The sequence below is a fragment of the Sus scrofa genome, chromosome 16 (genome assembly GCF_054392235.1).
Source record: "Sus scrofa isolate SSC_HxYL_T2T_F1_AM1 chromosome 16, Sscrofa_HxYL_maternal_Yorkshire_Landrace_v2.0, whole genome shotgun sequence".
NCBI lineage: Eukaryota > Metazoa > Chordata > Mammalia > Artiodactyla > Suidae > Sus > Sus scrofa.
In genome coordinates this window covers 43,982,596-44,005,163 of record NC_139398.1, presented here as the reverse complement: position 1 = coordinate 44,005,163, position 22,568 = coordinate 43,982,596, and the positions used below count along the sequence as shown (strand labels likewise).

At 37.8% G+C, this 22,568-nt stretch overlaps 1 long non-coding RNA gene across 8 annotated transcripts in view; it reads left to right on the top strand.

Annotated features, from left to right (window-relative positions):
- Nucleotides 1–22,568, top strand: part of LOC106506482 (uncharacterized) — a 235,238-nt gene that overhangs the window by 126,670 nt on the left and 86,000 nt on the right. For 4 of the 8 annotated variants that reach the window (XR_014831293.1, XR_014831292.1, XR_014831289.1 and 1 more), the window contains exon 3: nt 6,192–6,411. This is a non-coding gene — a long non-coding RNA (uncharacterized LOC106506482). Of the gene's footprint in view, nt 1–6,191; nt 6,412–17,969; nt 18,308–20,016; nt 20,235–22,128; nt 22,305–22,568 lie in introns of all 8 variants that reach the window. The other 4 variants (XR_014831291.1, XR_014831290.1, XR_002339587.2 and 1 more) reach the window with 4 other exon arrangements.

Here is a 22,568-nt window from a genome sequence, read left to right as displayed (position 1 = left end):
TATTTTACCTACTTTCACTCCTCCAAAGTGTAGGTGCAATTGAGAATTTAGGGGAATTCTGTCTCTCCCCTGAGGTGAGAAAGAATCCACAGGTTCTATTAATAAATACGCTGTCTTTAAGTCTAATCCTGACCACTCTCTACATAATGTTTTCAAACTATCCTATAGGTGTCCTAATCTTAGAGAACTTTATATATATAGATGGTACTTCTGGATTTGATGCCATCGGCTTGTGTTTCCATTTTTATTCGATTGCTATTCTTAGTGGAAGGAGTTAATGGCGTAATTCAAGAGAAAGAAAGCCTCGTGGAATTTGTCAGCAGCAAGAAGCAGTGGTGCGCTAATTTGGTCATTGTACATATCCCAGCTTGGTATCTCAATTTTAACAGTAACTCAAGTGCTAAGTCATGCATACAGATGTTGAAGATATGACCTCAGGGGCTCCTTCAGGCTGTGAAGACTATTATACCTCCTGTACTTTGTTATTGATACGTTCCTCCCTCCAGTCTGCAGCTAATTTTTATAGCACTCATAATCTTCTTCTTATTGGCCAAGAGGAGTGGAATACACACTTTCCACAGCAAGCTTTCAACCTGCAGCGCTTGTCTCTGAGAATTTCACAAGTCATAAAATGGTAGTTTGGGAGAGTTATAACAGGAGTATAACATGGGATAAGACTATGTACATATTGTATGCATCGTTGGAGACTCAGTAACACATTTGGAATATGCAAGAATGAAAGCTCATTTTAAAAATAGGGCTTATTTTAAAAATATGAAGTTAAGTTCTTTATTTTAGTATAGTGTATAGTATTGCATATATTTGGAGAATGGTATCATGTTTTGCTGAGCTGGAAGCTCTGCCCTTGTATTTAAGGTGTCTTTAATATAAAAAGATTAAACTGTGTTTAGATTAGTTTTAAAAATAATTTAAAAACTTTTATTCAAGCATACTTTTTAAGCATGAATCTTACTCAAAAACCAAATTGTACGGCCTAAGACTTAGTATGTGCCATGAATATAGTTCTTGCTCTAGTAAGAACCTGTTTCTTAATTATCTTAAATGTTTATTTTTACTTTATTCAAACTGGTTAAAATAGGAAAGGCATGTGTTTCCAATAATAATATAAAAATAGATGAGAAAGCCCCATCCTTCTTGCCTATAAAAACTAATGGAAGGAAGTTCTCTTCCATAGTTTGCATAGATGTGATAATTTATGCTAAAAGAGTGAGAGGTGGGGCCAGAGGGTAAAGTAGCAATTTTTTTCCACTCCTTGCATAAAATAGAATTTGCACATTGTTAACAGCCTGGAAATAACCAAACAGTGATTAAGATAGATAGCTTTTATCTGGCCATTCTTATCTTTTATAAGCTTACGCAAGTTTTTAAAAATAGAAATCTTTATTTAAACCTAGTTCATGGCCATGATCTAATTGCAGAAGTCTCCAAACCAGTCACCAACAGCTAGGGTCTCTGAAATGGATAACTTCTTACTGTAATGTCCTTTTCTGTCTCCTGCATCTGCCAGGAAGTCTTTAAAATAAACTTAAACATTCACAAAAGAACAGTTCCCGAAAAGGTTAAGTTTCTTTTTAAAAGAGGTGTGACTGTAATGAGTGTCTCTTTCTGCCTCTATCTCTGTCGCTCTGTCTCTGTTTCTCTTTGTCTCTCTGCTTCTTATAGGTTTTGCTAGAATTGGATGATACAGGAAAATGGGCTCCAAGGTGTGGATATTTGATAATTCCTTTTTATAAATTTAGTTTGTTAGTATTATGTATTTCCAGTCATGAAAGTTTATGTTATGTTCTCTTGTGATCTATCACATGAAGACTAATTGTCCTTGTTCCTCATTCTGAAAGTTTTTCACTGGGCTTTGATCAATCAGAGGTAGTACTTTGACCTGGTCTTAGCTTTAGGTCATTAAAAGTAAAATCCATTTTCCTGTAAGATAACAACTGTAACTCTGTGTCTAATTGCCCCCTAAAAGAATGTAATACTCTTGATTTTGATAAAAAAAAAACAAACCCACTTGATGATTGTAATGAGTATAGTTTTATGTTTGAGGTTTGTGTGAATGGAAGGTGAGGCATTCCCACATGACTGAGAATAGTATAGTACAAAAGAGAATGGCATATTTTAGCACAGGACTGGGAACCAAGAAGTCCAGGCTCTGGTAGAATAAGTGACTAATCGATGACAATGAGTCCTGTTAGGATTTCAGTTCTTCTCATCAATTAAATAAAAAAGTGGAATTGTAAGGGCACAAAGTAACTTTCAGGTTATGAAATCCCATGACTTACTGCAAAATGTTAATGGCTCATTCAGATTTTGTGTTGCTGTGAGCATTAAATAAGATAGTTTACATAGAATACCTAATATGGTGCCTGGTACGTAGGAACGATCAACAGATTGCAGTGGTATTTGTGATGATTTCTTTTTTTTCTCTTTTTTTTTCTTTCAGTGATTTTTATTTTTTCCATTATAGTTGGTTTTTACAGTGTTCTGTCAATTTCTACTGTACAGCAAAGTGACCCGCTCACATATGTATATATAGACACACACACACGCTATATATAGACACACACACACGCTATATATAGACACACACACACACACATATATATGCATTCTTTTTCTCACAGTATCCTCCATCATTCTTCATCACAAGTGACTAGACATAGTTCCCTGTGCTATACAGCCGGATCTCATTGTTGATCCACTCCAAATGCAAATAGTTTGCATCTACTAACCCCAGACTGCCAGTTCATCCTACTCCCTCCCCCTCCCCATTGACAACCACAAGTCTATTCTCCAAGTCCATGAGCTTCTTTTCTGTGAAAAGATTTGTTTCTGTCATATATTAGATTCCAGATATATGTGATGATTTCTTGGATTAAATTTTTTAAAAACAACCAAACCTGTTTTAAAACATGTTATTTCAATAGCAGCCACAAGATGGGAGTATTTAGCTTTACAGTTAAGTTTTTCTTTTCTTTTTTTTTTTTTTTTCTTTCTTTTCTAATTACAGAGCTGAAGGAATTGGTATTTTGCTTTATCTACTTCCTTGTAGAACAAATAAGAAGTGATTATTTTTCACCTGTAACCAGAGTGGTTTAATACATACCAGTTTTAATGCTGCTAAAAGGATATGTATCTTGGGGAATTTTTGATCTTAAGTATGTTTTCTTCTGAAAAATTCAGAATCAGTTTTGATCCTGTTCTGTGCGGACATGATGCTTCTCCAGGTAATGGAGTTCTCTTTAGACTCCATATTTATCTATGAGTATAAAAGTGAGAAAGAAGTTATAGTTTAAAATTTGCACTTTGGCTGGTGAAATACTGGGCATAACTTGAATAGTATATAACCCAATCTAAGACTTGGGTTAACTTTTAAAATAATTATCTTTTGTTTTTTTAATTAAGGCTAATGCTGGAAAATACAATCTTAAAGAATTGTGAAAGAGGAACACTACTTAAAAGATTAAAGCTATTTAAAAATCTCTAAGTGATTTTAAATGAGGGAAATTGTGCTTTCCTGTCACTGTGCATATTGGAATATTGGATATGCTCTGTTCAAGAAAGATTAACATGGAAGTATCTGGTCTTACTAAGAAGAATTGGAACTCACACATTGATTGCTGCATTATTTAAATAGATTCCTCACCTGTGGTGGATTCCTCTTTGCGTCTGAAGGATCCACTTTGGTTTAGAGGGAAACATTTGCCAATGAAATATGTGGAAGCCACATGCATATATAGCATAATTGGTTAGCAGATGTCTATGTTGGTAAACAATGAGCTCCACTTTTGTTTTGCGTGATGGTGATTTATGTAAATTTATCTGTGTGGAACTAAAACAATGTAGATATTTTACAATTAAGTTTATTCATAGACGACATGAAAGAAAATGGTTTTCATTAAAATAGGTATATATAAATGAATTCTAGATTGACATTTTCCCCTATTGAGAACCTAAGAACTACATTTTAGAGCTTTCCTCATATGTATAAAATTCCACAGAATCTATATACAACAGAAGAAAATATATCTTTGTTGGAGTATCATGTATATAGGTGAGAGTATTGTATATTTTGTCTATAGTTTCTCACTGCTATCTTTCAACAAATGTATATTATGCATATAAACTATTCTAAATTGGAGGACATTAATTTTGGAGGAGAAAAATTGATGATAGCATATTGATGCTCCAAAAACAGTTAATAAACAGAAACCTCAGTTAAACTGAGTTGGGAAACCAGAGGGGGAAGTTTTCATGCCCTGCAAGGAGAGCAGAGCTCAACGGAAAGAAAGCCTCTTCTTTCCTGTCAGGGACTTAACTTGAAAAGCCACGGACTCTTTGTTCACTATAGCCTTCCTAACTTTCCTTCCCTTCCATAAAAGCATTATCCTTCCTTTTCAGTACAGGAATTTGCACATGGTTCAGACCTCAAACTGCAATTCTCTCCTCATCTGGAATACATCTATCTTTGCTGAAGAAATATCTGGCAGTCTGGTCAGCACTGTGATCACCTGTACTACATAATGTTGCAACAAATTTTTATTTGAAGAAATTCTATATTTTAAAATACTAATCTCTCCTGGACCTTCCTTTTTCCTCTTTATAAGAGAAGGATAAAATTCCAAAGAGGTTAAGTGATGGACTAAGGTAACATCATGTAAATGGTAGAACGTTAACTAGAAACCAGGTCCCAACTTCCAGATTGTGGCTCTACGCTTCCCCCACTCTGTCTTTCATTAGCACCTCTCTGAGTTTCAAGCATGGATCTTTCACTTCTTCAAGATATTGTTCAGCCTATGGAAGAACATCTTGTTTTCTTTCATAGCATTATGAGAAAATAGGAACTTACTCATTCTTCTGTCCTACATAATGAATGGCTTTAAGCGAGTTCTGTTAGCTAATGGTTGTTAGAATGGTTCAAGATAATCTGATTCAAAACTCAAATTGCTGTTTTCAGGAAATGTTACCCGATATTTAATAGCTTGAGACCATCAAATTCTATTTAGCAGATCAAATATCACATAGTGCATTTTGAAAACTAGAAGTAGAGTGCAGTGGGAAGATACACTGCTCGGAGTAAGACTTCTCTTGGTGCTCTATTATACCCCTGCTCTATGGAATAGAATTTTGGAGTGTTGATTGCATATTTATCAAAACGTTGGAGCAGACCCAGAACTGTGTTCTGAGGAATTTTTTGATTTGCCAATAGGGGTTTCTTAACCCACCCTATGTGTAGATGGGAATACCATCTATTCAGAAACAAGTCTTGATTAGGTTATTTAATTGCTATAGGAAACCAGCTTAGCTGGTTGTCAAAGAATATGGATTTGCCCTTAACAGCGCACAATATCTACACTGTAAGTTCTTGCCAAAGAATACAATTTTGAATTCTTTGCTGTTCAGTTCCTATCAAAATCTTGGTTTTGAGAAATTATAATCAAGGAGGATTGACTGAAAGCTAGGTGAACTCTCAAATGCTGTAGATGGTTTTTAAAAATGTGTATCTAACCATCAGAATGTTACAAATTTTTACCATGTAGTTTTAGCCTCATCTAAAAATCTTTTTAATACATTATATTGGGCATATTCCATTAACTTGCATGGAAGAAGCAGCTATGCAAAAGAAACCTACTTAAAATTCTTAAAGGGACGTTGTTGAGAAAGGAGTTTGTTATATCTCTTGATTACACTTTTAATGAAAGCCCACAGGAGAGGTTCTTCTCAGGTCTTAGTAATAAAGTCATCTGTCCCTACTTTTTTTTTTTAATTCTTACAGATACCGAGAATCTTTTCACTGTTTTTTTTTTCCTTCTTTTCTTTTATTTCAAAGAAGCACTGGGTCGGATTTACCGCCTGTCTTTAGCACACATTAAATGCATTTTAAAAAAATGTGCTAACCAAACTTTTTTTCCTTCCACTGTATTTCCCTTCTGTATATTTTATCTTATTTTTATTTTGAGAAGAAGTCATGGATTTTTTTTTTTTTACTCCCCCAATAATAAATTCCCATAAAAGGAAAATCAGGAGTAGGAGATTTTGAGGATAATTATTTTTTAAAGTGCCTCTTAGAATAAGCACGTAAATATCTGAGTCTCTGTGCTCTCTCTTGTCCCATCTTCACCAAGCCATACTACTCCTTCTAATTCTACATTCCTTTCCCCCCATACTTCTAGCTCTGCTTCCACTGGCCTTGGGAGAGAGGACTGCATCGTGGTGGAGGAGAACAGATGTTAGCAGATCTCAAGACATCACATTGAAGGTCTATCAGATAAAGAGAACAGTGGTTAAATTGACTCCTTGAAAGAAGAGAAGAGGTATAGAAAGGGGGAGAAGAGAAAATGCAGAGGGGAGATTTGGAAAAAATGTAAGACTGGACAAGACCTGGGGGAAGAGGTAAGAAGGAAACTGCTGAACCATTGCCATTAGAAGACAGACCTGCACTTTCCAGATGAAATTAGTTTTCTGAGTGATGAGTGTTGCACACCTCGGCTCTCTTTTCCACTTGTCGTCACTGAAAAAGAATTTCATTGCTAAATGTGGGAGTGTATTTTTTGTGGAATGTGAAGGGATGAGTTTTCTGCCTGGGGCCATGAGGGCAGCCCAGAGGGAGAATGCAGGGTCATGGGAGCCCAGAAGTCTGGGTTAATGTAAGACTCTGGGAACTTGTCACAATCTCAGGGAGCGATTTGGGCTTCCAAAGGCCAAGACAGTGCGAGGGAAATCTGCTCCTAGACAGATTTGCTTAAATCTTGGTATGACAAAAGTCCCACTGAGATTTTGTTAAATGAGTTAACTTTACAAGGTATTATCCAAACCAGGAAACTTTGGAGGATGAAAGGGGGTGCCAAAAACTAATATTGTTATAACAACAGGATGGTATCAGTGCTGCCTCAAGCAAACTGGGACAAATGATTGCCCTCAATATAATACTTAATAGTTTCTGGTGATTTGCATAAAGGTTTGAAAATGCACTTTTAGGAAATACCTATTTACGTTAACTGCTTACAAAGACTCTGAATACACTTGCTTTATGTATTTGACTTAAGTTCATGCTTGGCAAAATTCATTTTCCTCCCCCATTCTTTGATTTCTTCCTCCTTTGACCCTAGACCTGGCCATTCTTGATTGACTTCTCTTTCTCTCCAATCCCATAGACTTAGCTCTTGTCTCCATTCTCCATTGCTAACCTAGACTCTGTCACTTGGTCATTTTGTCATTATCTTTCACTAACCTCTGTTACTCATGGTTTATATTTCTACTGCATATCATAATACCTGGCACAAAAATATATTTAGGAATTGTCTATGAAATAAATAAATGAGTTGAAATATCTTTTGCAGTCAATATCACTTTATTATTATTATTTTTTAATGTCACAGGTTTTTAGTCCATAATTTGTTGTGTCAACATACCCTGAGGCAGCAGGCTAAATCGTATACACTTGTATCATGAACCCTTTGGGCCCCTGGTCCAGATGGTTGGTTTCTAAAGTAGAAAAGAAACTGAGTAGTGTTGCAGATTGGAGTTACTGTAAGTCAGTTCCTGGAGTCATCTGCTCACAAGGGTTGGTTGGTGTGATGCCAACCTCTCTTACTACTTGCAGAGAAAACATTGCCGCTTTCTGATTCGGGGAACTACTGACTTTTGTTGGATTTTCTGATCTTATTAAAACTGTTTTCTTCTAGTGCACTGCTAACAAAGTACAGATTTCTAAACATTTGGAGGTCTATGACTTTTCACATTTTGAATAACCACACCTTCACAAAGATGTGTTGTGGGCGATGCGGGAGCTGACATAATAGACTGTAACGGCTCTGTTAAAGTAGCAGTAAAATCTGCCTCCCACAGTAAATATGTATTCCATTTAGTGTGGGTCTGAGTTTTTTTCCTCTCATGTTTCAGAGGTCTACAAATGTCTACATTATCTATCACTATCTGCTTTTTTAGGAGGCTGGTCACCATGTTAATGTATGTTTGAAATGTTTTTTAAGGATCATACCTTTCTTTTAATTTTTGTAACTTTTAATCAGTGCTCTTTCTTTTTTTTTCATTTATAGTGAATTTTATTTTTTCCATTATGGCTGGTTTACAGTGTTCTGTGGTTGCCAAGGGAGAGGGGAAAGGAGTGGGATGGACTGGGAATTTGGGGTTGATACATGCAAACTATTGCCTTTGGAATGGATAAGCAGTGCTCTTTCAAAACTGATTAACTTTAGTAATGGTGAGGAAAATGGAATTACTCATTTTTCATGGGTATATGCAACCCAAATTAAGTGAAAGTTAGGATACTTTTTCACACATTATAATTGCTGATGTGTGAGGTGGCATGATTTAACTCTCTCTTGACTTGTTCTGCTTTACAGACCTTAGAACAACTCTGGATCTTATGTGGTGCCATGATATCCTGCCCCTTCATCCGATCACTGTCTTCCCTCTTTTAAAACATTATGTACAGCAACTGTAATAGCCATTCGTGGTATTGTTGTTGCTGTTACTGCCTGGCACCCAATCCCCTTCTTGTATAAGAATAGCTCAATTTTGTTTGGGGATGCCAAATACTTCCTAATAAGAGTAATGTTTGATTAGTTTCCACTTCACTCCAGATTATGGCCTTGAGTCCTAAGTGAATGAAGCCAGTCCACAAATCTCATTCCTCTGACCAGTTCTAAGGTTGGCAACAACCCAGTCAGAGTTCATGAGACAAGAGGAGATGTTTACTGATGTTTCTGGATGATGTTTTCTTTCTTCCTGTGGTAGATACAGTGTGAGGATGCAGGCTTGAAACTCTGTAGAAACTTGCTCTCACCAGAGCAGAGCCCGGAGATAGCGCCAGGCCTCTTTGGAGAGTTCAAGGATGAAGTGGGTACACTGATGGGAGAGCAAAGGTGCAGAGAACTGAATTTGTATGACCTCCTTAGAACTGCTGGTTCAAGCCTCTCCTGGATTCAGAACTTCCTTTGAATTTTCAAAAACATGAGACAATGATAACTTTTACAGTTTTAAGTGAGTTTGAATGGGGATTTCTATACCTTGGAACTGAGGAAAATGCATTTGATATGTAGGGATTTCTGAAGCTATCAGCAATGCTTTGATTTCTTAGGTTATCTGATTAGGAGAATCATGGTTGGGATGGGGTAGAAATTGGGTTCAAGTTACCATAGGTGGAATGTTCAGCTTAGAAAGAGAATTGACTATACCACCATTGTGAGGAATAAGTGAATTTTTTAATTCGCTTATTAAAACAGAATTTTTTCCTGCTAAAGTTTCTTAGAATTGAGAAAAGACCTCTTTCATGGCTATGGTAGGTGGGGCTGATGTATTGATTATAAAACGTCTGTAAGATCTATTGATCATGACTTACTTTGTTGAAGAGATGTGATATGCAGCTTATGTTGAGTGTACTGCTTTATAATTTCCAACCCCAAATTACACTTTTTCTTGAAGTCCTTACTGAAAAACATAGGTAACATATAATCCTTGCAACATTAAATGTTACTTACTGCAATATTTTTGGCAATGTTTCGTCCATGTCTACTTCTTTAATCCTCCTACTGTTCATCCTCTTTTTTTCTATTTATCTTATACTTTTCTTCTTTCTTTTTCCTTTTGTTTACTTTAATTTACCAGAGAATAGTGCCCATGGATAGCAGCCATAGGTATTACCTAGTATTACTACTAGTATTAATAGTTAAGAACTTTCACTCTGTATTAATTCCATGATGTTTTCTTCTCATATTTTGAGAAACATGTTTTTACAAGGTTAAACAGCTTATTGAACCTAAATAGAACATAAGCCACCAAAGCCATATGCATCTTTAGACATCTTTCATGAATGATTCAGAAAGATTTAAAAATCATAAAGGTCACTCACAATGGTACAAATATGAATTCTACTTTAAAAAGTAAACTGTTAATAATCAGATAAGAACTCTAGAACACATTTCCCATTCCTCACCCCCCCAGGAATCAACTCAAATGTAAAAAGAAATTACTAAGGAAGTATAAAATAAGAGTAAAAATGGTCAATTTTCTGTCTATCCAATGCAAGTTTGTTTATTTTTACAGAGTAATACATTTTTGTCATCTTCAGGCAAACCTCACAGCATGGAAATTGGCTAACTAATAGTTTCATCATATTTAACTCTTTTTCCAGAGTAGAGCTTCACTTTCATTTTGTTTTATTTTATTTATTTTTTGGTTGCTCCCACAGCATGCAGAAGTTCTGGGGCCAGGGATCAAATCCATGTGATAGCAGCAACCCAAGCCACAGCAGTGACAACACCAGATCCTTAACCCACTGAGCCACCAGGGAACTCCTTCTCCTTCATTTTAAACTTAATATCTGGACATTATAAGTATGCCATGACAAGCTTCTCTTTCAAAGTAATTGCAGCATTTTTTTCATTTGATCCTGATAATCCTATTGTGAGGTAGTTAGATAATTGAGGCAGAGTGGGTAAATAGTGTGAAACAACAGTGATTTATTCTTTCCTCTTTTTCTTTATTCCACATACTAGTTCTATTTAGCAAGTTTCTTAGCCTTCCTGTGGCTCATGATCTCTATCTATAAAGTGTTCATTGTAACATTACCTTCCTCTTGGTTTGACTTAGTATAATATTCATCTGACTATTGTTTGTAATTGAAAATTGGAATCAGTGTAAATGGCCAAAATAGAGGAATGAGTAAATAAACTTTATTATATATATGTTAATGCAGTAGGCAGCTTTAAAAAATCACGTTTTTAATAAATAATAGAAATAATCTTAGGATAGAATGTTAAGTGTAATGCAAAGCAGAATACACAATCAAATATTCAGTATTAGCCAAATGTATGAACGAATATTTTATATACTTGGGAAAATGATTCAAAATAAGTAGATATTTCAAGATAGTATCAGCAATTATATTTATAAGATGGATTTTAAGTTTGGGCTGCTAAAATGAAAGTACCATTGACTGGGTAATTTAAACAACAGAAATTTATTTCTCACAGTTCCAGAGGCTGGGAAGGCCAAGATCCAGGTACCAGTTCATCCTGTTTCTAGTAAAAATCATTCTTCCTTGTTTGCAGACCATGCCTTCTTGCTGCATCCTCACATGGCAAAGGAAGTATGACAGCTCTAGTCTATTTCTCTTTCTTATAAGGACATTAATTCATTGGTAGAGCCATTGTGGGGGATCCACTCTCCTGACCTTCAAAGGCTCTATCTATTAACACAGTATCTCATTTGAGGTGTTGTAGCATATGCATTTTTGGGGGATACAACCATGCGGTCCATAAAAGTTACCTTTTTAAGGTATTTTTATACACATTTTGCACCTTTTTTTTCTGCAATAAATCCAGCTACTTCTCTAGGAAATGCAAAAGATGCTTCTGGTAGCAAAAGAACTGGATAAGCCTAAGTCTCCTTCATCAAAAGGGAAGTAGCTAATTATGGTACGGAATAGTCATACTTGAGGATATTACTCAACTGTCAAGAAGAATGGAAAGATGTCCCATATTTACTTAGAATAAAAATCAACAATTATGTGATCCTAAGCAAAACCAGTCTATAAGGCTTAGCCTGAAATCTGAAACTGTGGACTCCCTCACTTGAAATTATTCTCACTTTCATATTCAAGCAACAAATGAGCAATGTGAAGGACGGACTAGATTTTGAGCATGTTAGCAAATGATTCTTCTCCTAATTTCCTAATAGAGGCTTACGTGACGCTTAGAGGTCCTTGATGTCTATGAGAAATGAAGAATCCCTCAGACTAGAGAAAAATGCTGGGAGTGGAGTGTGGGAGCATGAACCCCGGAGGTACACCCGATTACTCTACAAAGCAATGTTTGCTGAGCCACAGTGTTATTTCCATTCTCTTTCTTACTTTGTTGCAGGGCTTAATCTGGTTTCAGTGTGCCTGGTCTGGTAACAGTTTATACAATCTCATTTACTTGGGAGAAAAGTTGTATACACATGCAAAGCAAGATACATACTCTTATTATTATTATTATTTTACTTTATTTTTGCTTTTTAGGGCTGCAGGCGGGGCATATGGAAGTTCCTAGGCTAGGGGTTGAATTGAGCTGCAGCTGCTGGCCTCCACCACAGCCTCGGCAACTGCGGGGTCTGACCCACGTCTATGACTTACACCACAGCTCACGGTAACGCCACATCCTTAACCCACTGTGGGAGGCCAGGAGTTGAACCCACATTCTCATGGATACTGGTTGGGCTCGCTACCACTGACCCACCACAGGAACTCCCTTAATTATTTATAGTCATCACGTCTGGGAGCAAAACATAGTTAGAGAATGTATAGAGGATCTGATCTTTTCCTATGTGTACTTCTGAGTTTTTTTTCCAAAATTCATCTTTCAGTTGGGTAATGAAAAAAACAGTAATACTTGTTAGACAATGATTATGTAGGTCTTACCTGTTTCAGTATTAATGTAAATAAGTTATAGCTTGCTTAATAACTCATATATAATAAAATATTGAGTCAAGGAGACTTTGCCAAATGAGTTTGTCAGCCTGACCTTGAATAGCTTGATAAGGACAGATAACCAATAATATAGCCAGTTTAAGGAATGTTACTGGCCACTTGACCAGATTCCACAAACTAGTTCCTCAGTCTGTTTTTCATATGAATGAGTCTTTGTCCATGACCTGAAAGAAAGTACGTTTTAGCCAGAAGGATCAGTGGAGTGTGTTGGACAAGGTGTGGGACTCTTCATGTGACATTTCATTTATCATTTCCTAAGCAGCTATTATATGTCAGTAACTGAGGATGCAGAGGTGTGTAAGTGAGCAGTCTGTGCCCTTGGGGAGCTTGCTGCTTGGAAGAAAAGGCAGACCACTTTAGGTATTATTGGCACAGAATTCAAGGGCTGGGCTCTGAGGTGGATCAGGTTAGCATATGCTATGATCTGAGAGGGATGACTTCATGTCACCACTGCTTAGTTTCCTCGTCTATGATGAAGGGCAGTCATGGTGTCTACTTCTTCAGGTTACTGTATGGATCAACTGAGATAATATATGTAAATTTAACTTATTATGATTATTATTTAAGTGAATAATTTTGATGTACTGTGACAAGAGTTACAACAGTAGTCAGCAAAAAGGGTTTTATGGTAGCTGTGATGATGTAGTCCAGTGGGAATTTGCCCCTACCATCAATATCTTCTGTACCCTTGGTTCATAATGTGAGCACATGGATCCTGAAGTAGGATGTTGGCCGTGTCTTTAGTGGTTAGTAGAATAGCTGCCTTTTAGAAGAGGTTCAATTGACTGCACTTGGTGTTTGAAACAGTCTCTTTATTAGAATTATCAGTCTCCTGTGTTCACAGAGGAACATTGGTTTATAAACTGTTAAGAGATGCCAGCGTGTAGTTCTGATGTCTGCCGTGTAGGGAATGTGGGGGATTTGAATCCCTCTCCTATGTGTTATTCCATGAAAGGGGGTGATGCCTGTGAACAGGAGGCTAGATCCGGCTTGAACGTGTCTGAATGTGCAGACCAGTTACTGCACAAAGCTGACCCTTTCCTTTTGCTCTGCCTCAGTGCTCGGTGTTCTTCTCTCAGAATTGGCTGTGGGCAGCTTTCCTCTTCTTCTGGGCAGAGTGCCCAGAGTTGGTTAACGCACTGTAGCTGGAGCCTGTGACATGGGAGAATGAAGGCGGCCAAGCAGGTTCCATTCTCCTGTCATGTAGCCAGGGGGAAAATGCACCTAGGTATCTCAAAGGGATTGGGGCTTAGAATAAAGATGTTTGATCTTGCAAGCCCTTTACGTAGGGGTGAAATTGTTTTTCTCTGAAGTTGTTATGATTCTGACAGTTGGTTTTTTTTGTTTGTTTGCTTTTAGTATTTGATTTTAATGAAGCGGTAAGGCACTCAGTGATTTAAGGGGAGATCTTATGCAAAAGCACTTATTCTACTCTACTAACTCATAGGTTCTAAGTGGTTCATGAGTATTCTTTTAAATTCCTATTATGATAAATGAGACCAAATGGCACGTTTTGCCGTATTTTCTAAATTGGTCACATTTTTCTGCATATTGCCTGACTCCTCTAATATAAAATAGGTTAGGAAATGACTTACATAAACTAGGACTCATGCTCTAGAATTCAACCTCTTGTGGTGGATAGCATGCCTATCTGTTAGAGTGAGTGGAAACTCAGGAAGCAAAAAGTTGGATTTGTGACACGCTTTCCTGCCTTAGCTTAAATGACTTCTTTTTCCTCTCTTTCCTTTTTTTTTTCTATTTATGTTTATCATAATAGAGATCTTCTGGGTCCCCAGGCACCTCAGCACCACAGGTAATTTGGGAACCTGAGAAACCAATGCTTGCCATAAGCCCACATTATTTAACTGAATAGATCTTGTGCTGTGTTGTTAAAAATAGACATCATTAATTTCTAGGTGCCCTCTCCAGGATGTCATTAGCATCAAAAAAATGACTCCTCATACCAAAAGAGGGGGAATGTGGAAAAAAATAGTCTGTGTATTGTTTATGTGACTCATCACTGACACTCAATATTCAGAGTGTGAGAGCAAGGCAATTAAAGTCTGTGAGCCTCATTTTTCTTATCTGTACAAGGAGCCAGAACTACTGTAGCAATTTTTTTTTTTTTGGCTTGCCTATAATATATCAGTAGTAAGCTTGGTAATTATACCAAAGTATTTTACCAATGAATTTTCATACAGGAAGAGGGAATCATTAATGACCCCACACCATAGTAGGCAGAACCTTCCTTGCCAAAGATGAGCAAATACTAATCTCTGGAAATGTGAACACATTATAGACCTTAAAATTGGGGCATTATCTATCCAGGTGAATTCAGTTTCATCATATGAGCCCATAAAAGCAGAGAACTTTCCCTGGCTAGAAGCGGAAGTGGAAGGCAGAGAGATGCAGCAGAAGAGAATGAGATTAGAAGTGTGATAGCAACTCCCCCTCTGCTTTTGCTGGAAGAAGGGTCACATGAACCTATGAGAAGGAATGCAGGCAGTGTGTAGAAGCAAAGAACCATCACTACTGATAGTCAGCAAGGACCTTAGTCCTGAAACAACAAGGAACTGCATTTATCCAACCACATGGAAGAGCTTGGAAGTGGGTTTTTCCCTGGAGCTTCTGGAAAGTAATATAGGACAGTGACACCTGCATTTAGTCCTTATAAGACTTGGAGTGGAAGCCTGCGCTAAGCGGCACTGTGTCCAGACTTCTGATCAATGGAATCATGGGTAATTAACGGGTGTTTTTTTAAAGCTACTATGTTTGTGGGAATTTGTTACACCAGCAATAGGAAACTAATACATCCTCATTGCTTGGAGAAAAAAGACTGAAGGAGGCAATAAAGCAGGTGACTCCATACCCAGCCTCCTCACTCTTGCAGGTCCTCGGAGGCAGAAGACCATAGAAGGGGCCATGTGCTGGAAAGGGGTGCACCTCTGGAAGGAGGTCTTTGCACAGGATGTTCTACCCACCTGGGTGTCAATACGTTATCTCTCGGTAAAGGCAACTTGCCAGTGTTGTTTCCTTAGGCAAGAGAAGGCCTTGAAGCTGAACTTTCCTGGGCATATCTGGGTTGGTATATTTACCTGGGTTGGTTCCTCTGTGCATAGGTGAAATCAAATAGTTGCTTCAGGCTCTACTGCAAGGGTTTGAGGGGCAGCTGAAAGCCAAGGTGAGAGACCTTGGCACATGGAACTCTTTGGAGCTCAAACCAAGCACAACAAAGATTCTGAGCTTTCATAATTGTTGATTCAGATGTAAATGCAAATAAAGCAAGCAGTGATAAAGTGGCGGCATTGCCTTGGAGATCAGAGGGCCAGAGGGAAGTGCCCCGAGAGAGTGGCTCATTCACCCCACTGTGAGGTGGAGGGAAATGCACATTTCCTTCCCTGTGCATATATAGTCCAATGCAGTTTTGGAGAAGAGCCAGCGAGATGGGGAGAATACCAAGAAGTGTGGGAAGAAACATTTTTTCTAAGAAGCTTTACTATCCTGAATGAGCCATTAAAATAATCAGATCACAGTAAAATTAAAAACCTGATGAAAGTTGTTTCTATTCTGCTACCAATAATTAGGGACTCAGAAGGAAAGAAAAATTAATCGAAAACAAAAGAATTTTGTTTTATGATTGATGGTTGATTTTATATATCCTCTTGACTGGTTTAAGAGATGCCCAAATAGCTGATGGAACATTTCTGGGTGTGTCTGTGAGGATGTCTCTGGAAGAGATTAGCAGTGGAATCTTAGACTGAGTGAGGACCACCCTCACCCTCAGCAGTGCAGGTGAATGTCATCCAATCGCCTGAGGGCCTGAATAGAACAAGAAGGTGGTAGAAGGGCAAATCTGCTCTCTTTGCTTGAACTGGGGCATCCTTCTTTTCCCTTTCCCGGACATCAGTGCTCCTGGTTCTTGGCTTTGGGACTCAAATCAGACTCAAATTCTCAATTCTCAGGACTTTGGCCTTGGACTGAATTATATCCCTAGCTTTCCTGTGGTGTAAATGCTGATGACAGATTGTGTCCATAGCCACATGGATGAATTCCTATAAAAAATCCTCTCATATAAATATACCTGTATATATCCTATTAGTTCTGCTTCTCTGGAGAACCCTGAGTAATATACTCATCCTGTGTGAATTTTATTTTTGACTATGCTACTGTGCAAACCTTTATCCTCCATAAAAGTGTCAACTCTCAGATGTCAGGGCCTAGTATCTCAATTATATCTCTCATATCTTCTGAGATCCTAGATTTGACAACAAATAGTAGGGGTAATTCAATGCAGGTAAATGGCCTGTCCCTGCCAGCTTCAGCTGCCAGTTTTGTTCTAATTGGTTAGTGCCCATATTCCTCCAGCTATTAAATATTTTAATATAACTCAAGTGAACTTTTCCTTTCACATTTTATTATGGTAATTTTTTAACATTCCAAAAACTTGGAAGAATTGTATATTGTATATCCCCACTACCTAGATTCTGCAGTTCACTCTAAGTTATATTTGCTTTATTACACAGATATCCATCATCCTTCTAGCCATCCATCAATCAATCTTATTTTTTTTTCATGTTCTTAAAAGTTTCAGATTTCACTGCTAAGCACTTCTGCACATGCACCATTGGTTAGAGTTTGATATTTGTTTACTGCATGTTTTTTTTTATTTTTTAAATAAGACCTAGGCTGAATATATTTCTTCTACCTGGAGTTTGAGACATGGAGTAATTAAGATTAACACAGTGATAGCTCAACCAGTGGAAGGCTACCGTGAACAGTTGATGTTTGAGTCAGGAATTTGTAGGCCAAGAAGAAATTTTGATTATAATAACAAACAGAGATCGTTATAATCTCTCCTATCAGCAAAGTTATTTAGAATAAATAGGAGATAAAGTCGAGGAAGTCCCAGGAGTCTGAAGTCTCAAAGTAAAGGCTGATTCTAATGGAAACTCTCTAGATTTTGATGAATCATGTAGCTTTCTCAGCAAAGGTTAAAGGAATATTGATGAAGTCAGAGACCATTTCAGTTGTTTTAGAACTCTCAGTTTTTTTGACCTATGTTTCTGTCAGGTTATAAAGCTAATATTCTCTCCATTAGTTTAACAAGCTATACAGATGTTTAAAATTGTACATTCAGACAAGTGTCTTACTTCATCATACAATTTGCAAAGTCATGTGGTTCTAACTATTGCTCCCACCTCAAAAACTTAATAACTTATATAATATGTACATCATTTTAAGTGTCTACTAATGTTCACACAAGAGCATGCAAACATCATTCCTTTGATAATAACTTGGTAAATTCTTGAAAAAACTGATTATAGTGCATCCAGTTATCCCAACATGTTGCATCTTCATTGTGCGCTTGCTCTCTGTCTCTCTCTCTTTCCTTCTCTCTCTCTTTCCCTCCCTTCATCCCTCCCTCCTTCTCTCTCTCCCTCTCTCTCTTTCTGTCTTCCAGGGGGAATAACTGGGCTTCATTCTGAGTCATCACTGTGGAATTGTTTTTACTTTTCTTCTGCCCTGGTATGGAAAAATCTCTAAAGCAACTGAGGGAGCTGAAATACAAAAAGCCTGCTATTAACAGTGTTGAGCTAAGGAACATCTAAAAATTGATTTATGTTCATAGATGGAATTTTATCCCTGGTCAGCTTGAGATATTGCATTGCAAACCAATCAATCCTGCCTGATCTTTCAACATTTGCAAAAGCCTAAGTGGCCTGTTACACAGTTTGCCCAAAGGACATGGACTTCATCGTCCATAACATAGGAGAGATCCAATCTCAAATTATAACAAAGGTAAGTATATGCTACAAGTATTTCCAAAGTGCTTTAGAGGCCTTGCTGTTCTCGTGGCAGTCTTGAGCAAAAGATGGGCAGAGGCTCAAGTTGAAGAGGAAGCTTTATGAGGAAGATAAGCCAAGTTCCTGTGGTTACCCAGCCCCACATTGTTGTTTCCGCAACACTTCAAAGTCTTCATGGAATTTGTTGACACAGAAATTCTAGAGTCACACAGTTGGTGGCACATAGGAAGTGCTCCATCTGTGGGAAAAGTGTTCGCTGAATGTAAGTCCACAGTTCAGTAACTAGCGCAGTGAGCAGAGGTTCGTGATCAAAGTCCATCCTCCCTCTAGAAGTCTAGGTTCTAAAGGATCCATCCTTCCACAGAACATGCTTGAACAGGAGATCCTGCTGTGGCACAGTGGGTTAAGAATCTGACTGCAGCAGCTCAGTTGTTGTGGAGGTGTAGGTTTGATCCCTAGCTTGGAGCAGTGGGTTAAAAGATCTGGTGTTGCCGCAGTTGTGGCATGGGTCGCAGCTGTGGCTCGGATTCAATCTCTGACCTGAGAACGTCTACATGCCACAGGTGTGGCCGTTAAAAAAAAAAAAATGCTTGACCAATATAGCATACTTTTGTTTAGGGGAACTCTTGAGATGTTACATCACGGGTGGCAAATTTCAGATTTGCAAATTTATATAGGGGATATGTTTGCATTGTAAATGCTTGAAACAGGCCTAGTGTGGGGAAATAGCATGGGAATAGCAGCTGATTTTCAGCCACAGCCTCAGGAAGACAAAAGGGAATGGTGATGACTGAGGCAAACTAGAAATCCCATGCCCTGTCTAAAGTGGGCAGCTGCATTCAGCTCCAGTTGTTTAATTCTCCCATGAAAATGCACATTCAGTACAGGGAAATTTATAATCTTCTAGAACAGCTGGAATTTGATTTGAAATTATTAATTTTTAAAATCCAACAGACTTCCAGCATTTGGGATCTCAGCTTTCATGTTAATGAATGCAAGGTTCTAGTTTCAGTTTGCTGGCAGAATGTGCATTACAGCACCAGGTATCAACAGGTGGAAAGAGTAACTAATGACTGCTACCGCATAGAGTCAGCAAATCTCTACTTTAACTCTCTTTTCTTTTTTGATGAATCTTTCTTTTAGTGTGAATCCTGTCTGACAATTATAACTACTCCTTTTAGAGTTCAGAGGAATCTAATCTCTGCTGGTTTATATTGATGGATGAAGCTAAACTCCCAATGGTTTGAACTCACAGAACAAGTTAGTTCTCACTTGGTTACTCGGGACCAAGTGGCCGGTCTCCTCTTCCTGGGTCACTGTATTAACCAGAAAAAAGCATGGAGTCTATCCATGTCCAGTTGAAGTTTGCATCTGTTAGGCTATTTCTCACACACTCCAAGAACATATGTTAAATCAATTTATCTTCCTAAAATTTCTACAAGGCCTGCAGTATTATTCATGATATAAAATGCTATTAATTGCACTTTGGGGGAATTGTCATTCTTTCTCTTCCATGCTTATCATCACCTTGAGGAAACTGGGAGAAAAGGCATTAAAAATTTCTAGCAAGAATGACAGAACTGAAGGCAGGTCAGGTGTAGGAAAAATGGGGAAAAGGCAGATCCTCCTCTAGGGCCCCCTCGTCGGTTCCCAGGTTTGTGTTGTCCCCAGTTCTTCATGGCATTCTTCTTTCTCTGTTGGCAGACCTCACCAAGAAGACATTTGAGAATCAAACACTTTAATGTTAACTTTCAGGCAACTTCTTGTCTCAGTGAAGAAGAAACATCAGGGCAGAATGTTGCTTTCGGGACCGTTGAATATGCATGGCATCATGGATTTTCCTGACTACGCAGGGCAGATGGGGTTTGCATTCCTTATATGAAATGTGTCCTCTATGTTGAACCACAGGCTGGGATAGTGAGGTGAGCAAAACTCAATGTTCAGACCTCTGTTGTGATTTAAACAGGATACAAAAGGAAGTAGCATGTTCCCCAGAGTACATGGTATCTGTCTAATGGAATGCAGGAATTGACACTTGAGGGCTGGAAAGGCAGGTGGTCATTACCACAGTGTGGCAGGAGTTCACCAGCAGGACCCAGTCTAACAGGAAGGACCAAATCATGCCTGGATTAGTCTGAGATTTGGAATGCATCTGAACCTATACATGGAGAAATCAGAACACTTGGTTCAGAAGCCAAGACTGGGAAATAGCTGAACTTAGGGATTTATAGTTCTGAAGAGATTTAGCATTGGCTTCCATTGACCAATACCTGGAAGTTACTGTAGTGGAATGAATTTTATCTCCCCAAAAGATATATCCTTCTGAAATCCCAGTGACTATGATTATGACCTTATTTGGAAGTAAGGTTTTTACAGATGTAATTAAATTAAAGATCTCAAGTAAGATGATCCTAGATTTAGGATCCTAACCCAATGATGGATGCTCTTATAAGAGGAAGGAAAGAAAATTCGAGACACAGAGAAAAGAAAGACGTTTGTGAAGATCGAGGCAGAGATTTGAGTTAAGGAGCTTCAAGCCAAATAACACCAAGATCTACTTACATTCCCAGAACCTAGGAGAGAGGCGTGGGACACATTCAGAGACTTCAGAGGGAACCAACCCTGCCAACACCTTGATTTTGGATTTCTAGTCTCCAGCAGTGTGAGAGAATAAATATCTGTTGTGTTAAGCCATAGGTTTGCAGTACTTTGTTACAGTAACCCTGTGAAACTAATACAGTTGCCCATGCCTGACCTCTGACATCATAATGTCATAGTCTCTAGATGTGGTTTTCCAGCTAATGTGAAAGAAGTTATTTGTTTTACTCATCTTTGATTGCTCTTTCCTCTTTTATTCACAGTAAAATATATTTTTTAAGCTCTGGGAATGAATTAAAAATTAAAAGCTCTATGGTTATAATTAAAACATCAGTGTCTTGATGATTTAAGGCTGGTCATTAACCGGAAAGCATAACAAATTAAATCTCCATTCTAGAATTAACTCCAGTATTCACTCAAAAATTTATTTTTCATTAATTTATTCATCCATTCTTCAACCCATTTCAGTTGATCAACTATTTACCAAGTGCTTACTGTGTGCTAAACATTATTCTTCCAGTTATTTGGAAATACATGATGAATAAGAAAGTCAAGGTGTCTGCTCTCTTTGCATATACATTTTGGTGATATAGACAGGAAATAAACAATTAATCAAATAAATAAATAATTATAGGCTGTCATAAATATTGTTGGTGACATTTCCATTTGTTCTCCTGTAGTTTCTGGTGTTCATGCATTTTGATTCTTGCTTATAATGGTCACTACTTGCAGAATAGGTTGAAGGGGGAATATAAGTTCAAAACGTAGCTATTTAAACTAAATCCTGTTATTCACAGGACCCCTGTTGGATTTCACCTCTATCATGCTTGGTTGTATCTATATTTGAGCTTTGAATTCACACTAAATGAAGAATCAAAGCCATTTAATTCACAACACAGCATTGTTGCTGTCACTTGGTATGTAATTGAAAATAAATAACCTCAGTGGAAGCCTCAAAGCTTAGATGTCAGAAAGCTTAATATCCTTTCTCTTCTAATGCAGATCATCAAGGAAAGAGCTGAAAAATTGATTCAATGTTATATGGACTGTACAGAGGTGTTAATACAATGGAGACATTTCATGTTTAAAAGCTAACATATTACAGAAGCTCAGGAGTGAAAATAATTTATATAGAGATGTCAGAGTTCATTATTTTATTGCTTATTTTTTTCCATTTGCCCATGTATGGAGTAACTAAGGTATTAGTATAACGCACAGTATGGACTATCTTCAGTTTGGTTTGAGGCCGCAGTGTGACAGATTATCAAGAAGCCAAAGCATTGTGAGATAAGACCTCCTCCCACCACCACCGCTCCCACCCCAGCCCAATTATGACGAGTTTACAAAGGAAGTGGAGAGAGATTCTCTTCTATAACTCTCAGACTCTTAACAAGGTCAGAAAATTTTACAAAGAGGGTCAGAAGAGAGGATTTTGTGAAAAGGGGGATGGATAAGTAGACTTCTTTGTTAAGAATAATCATGGTATATATGGCTCCTGACCCATCTTTGGGAAAGGGTAGGATGGAGGTAAACTAACTCCCACTGCACTGAGAAAGGCTTTCAGAAACCTCCTGGAGAACACTGGATTCTTGAGAAAGCCAAAAGCGAAGAGAATTGACTTAGCTGCTTTGTTGGAAGAGCCAGGACAGTCAGTGGTA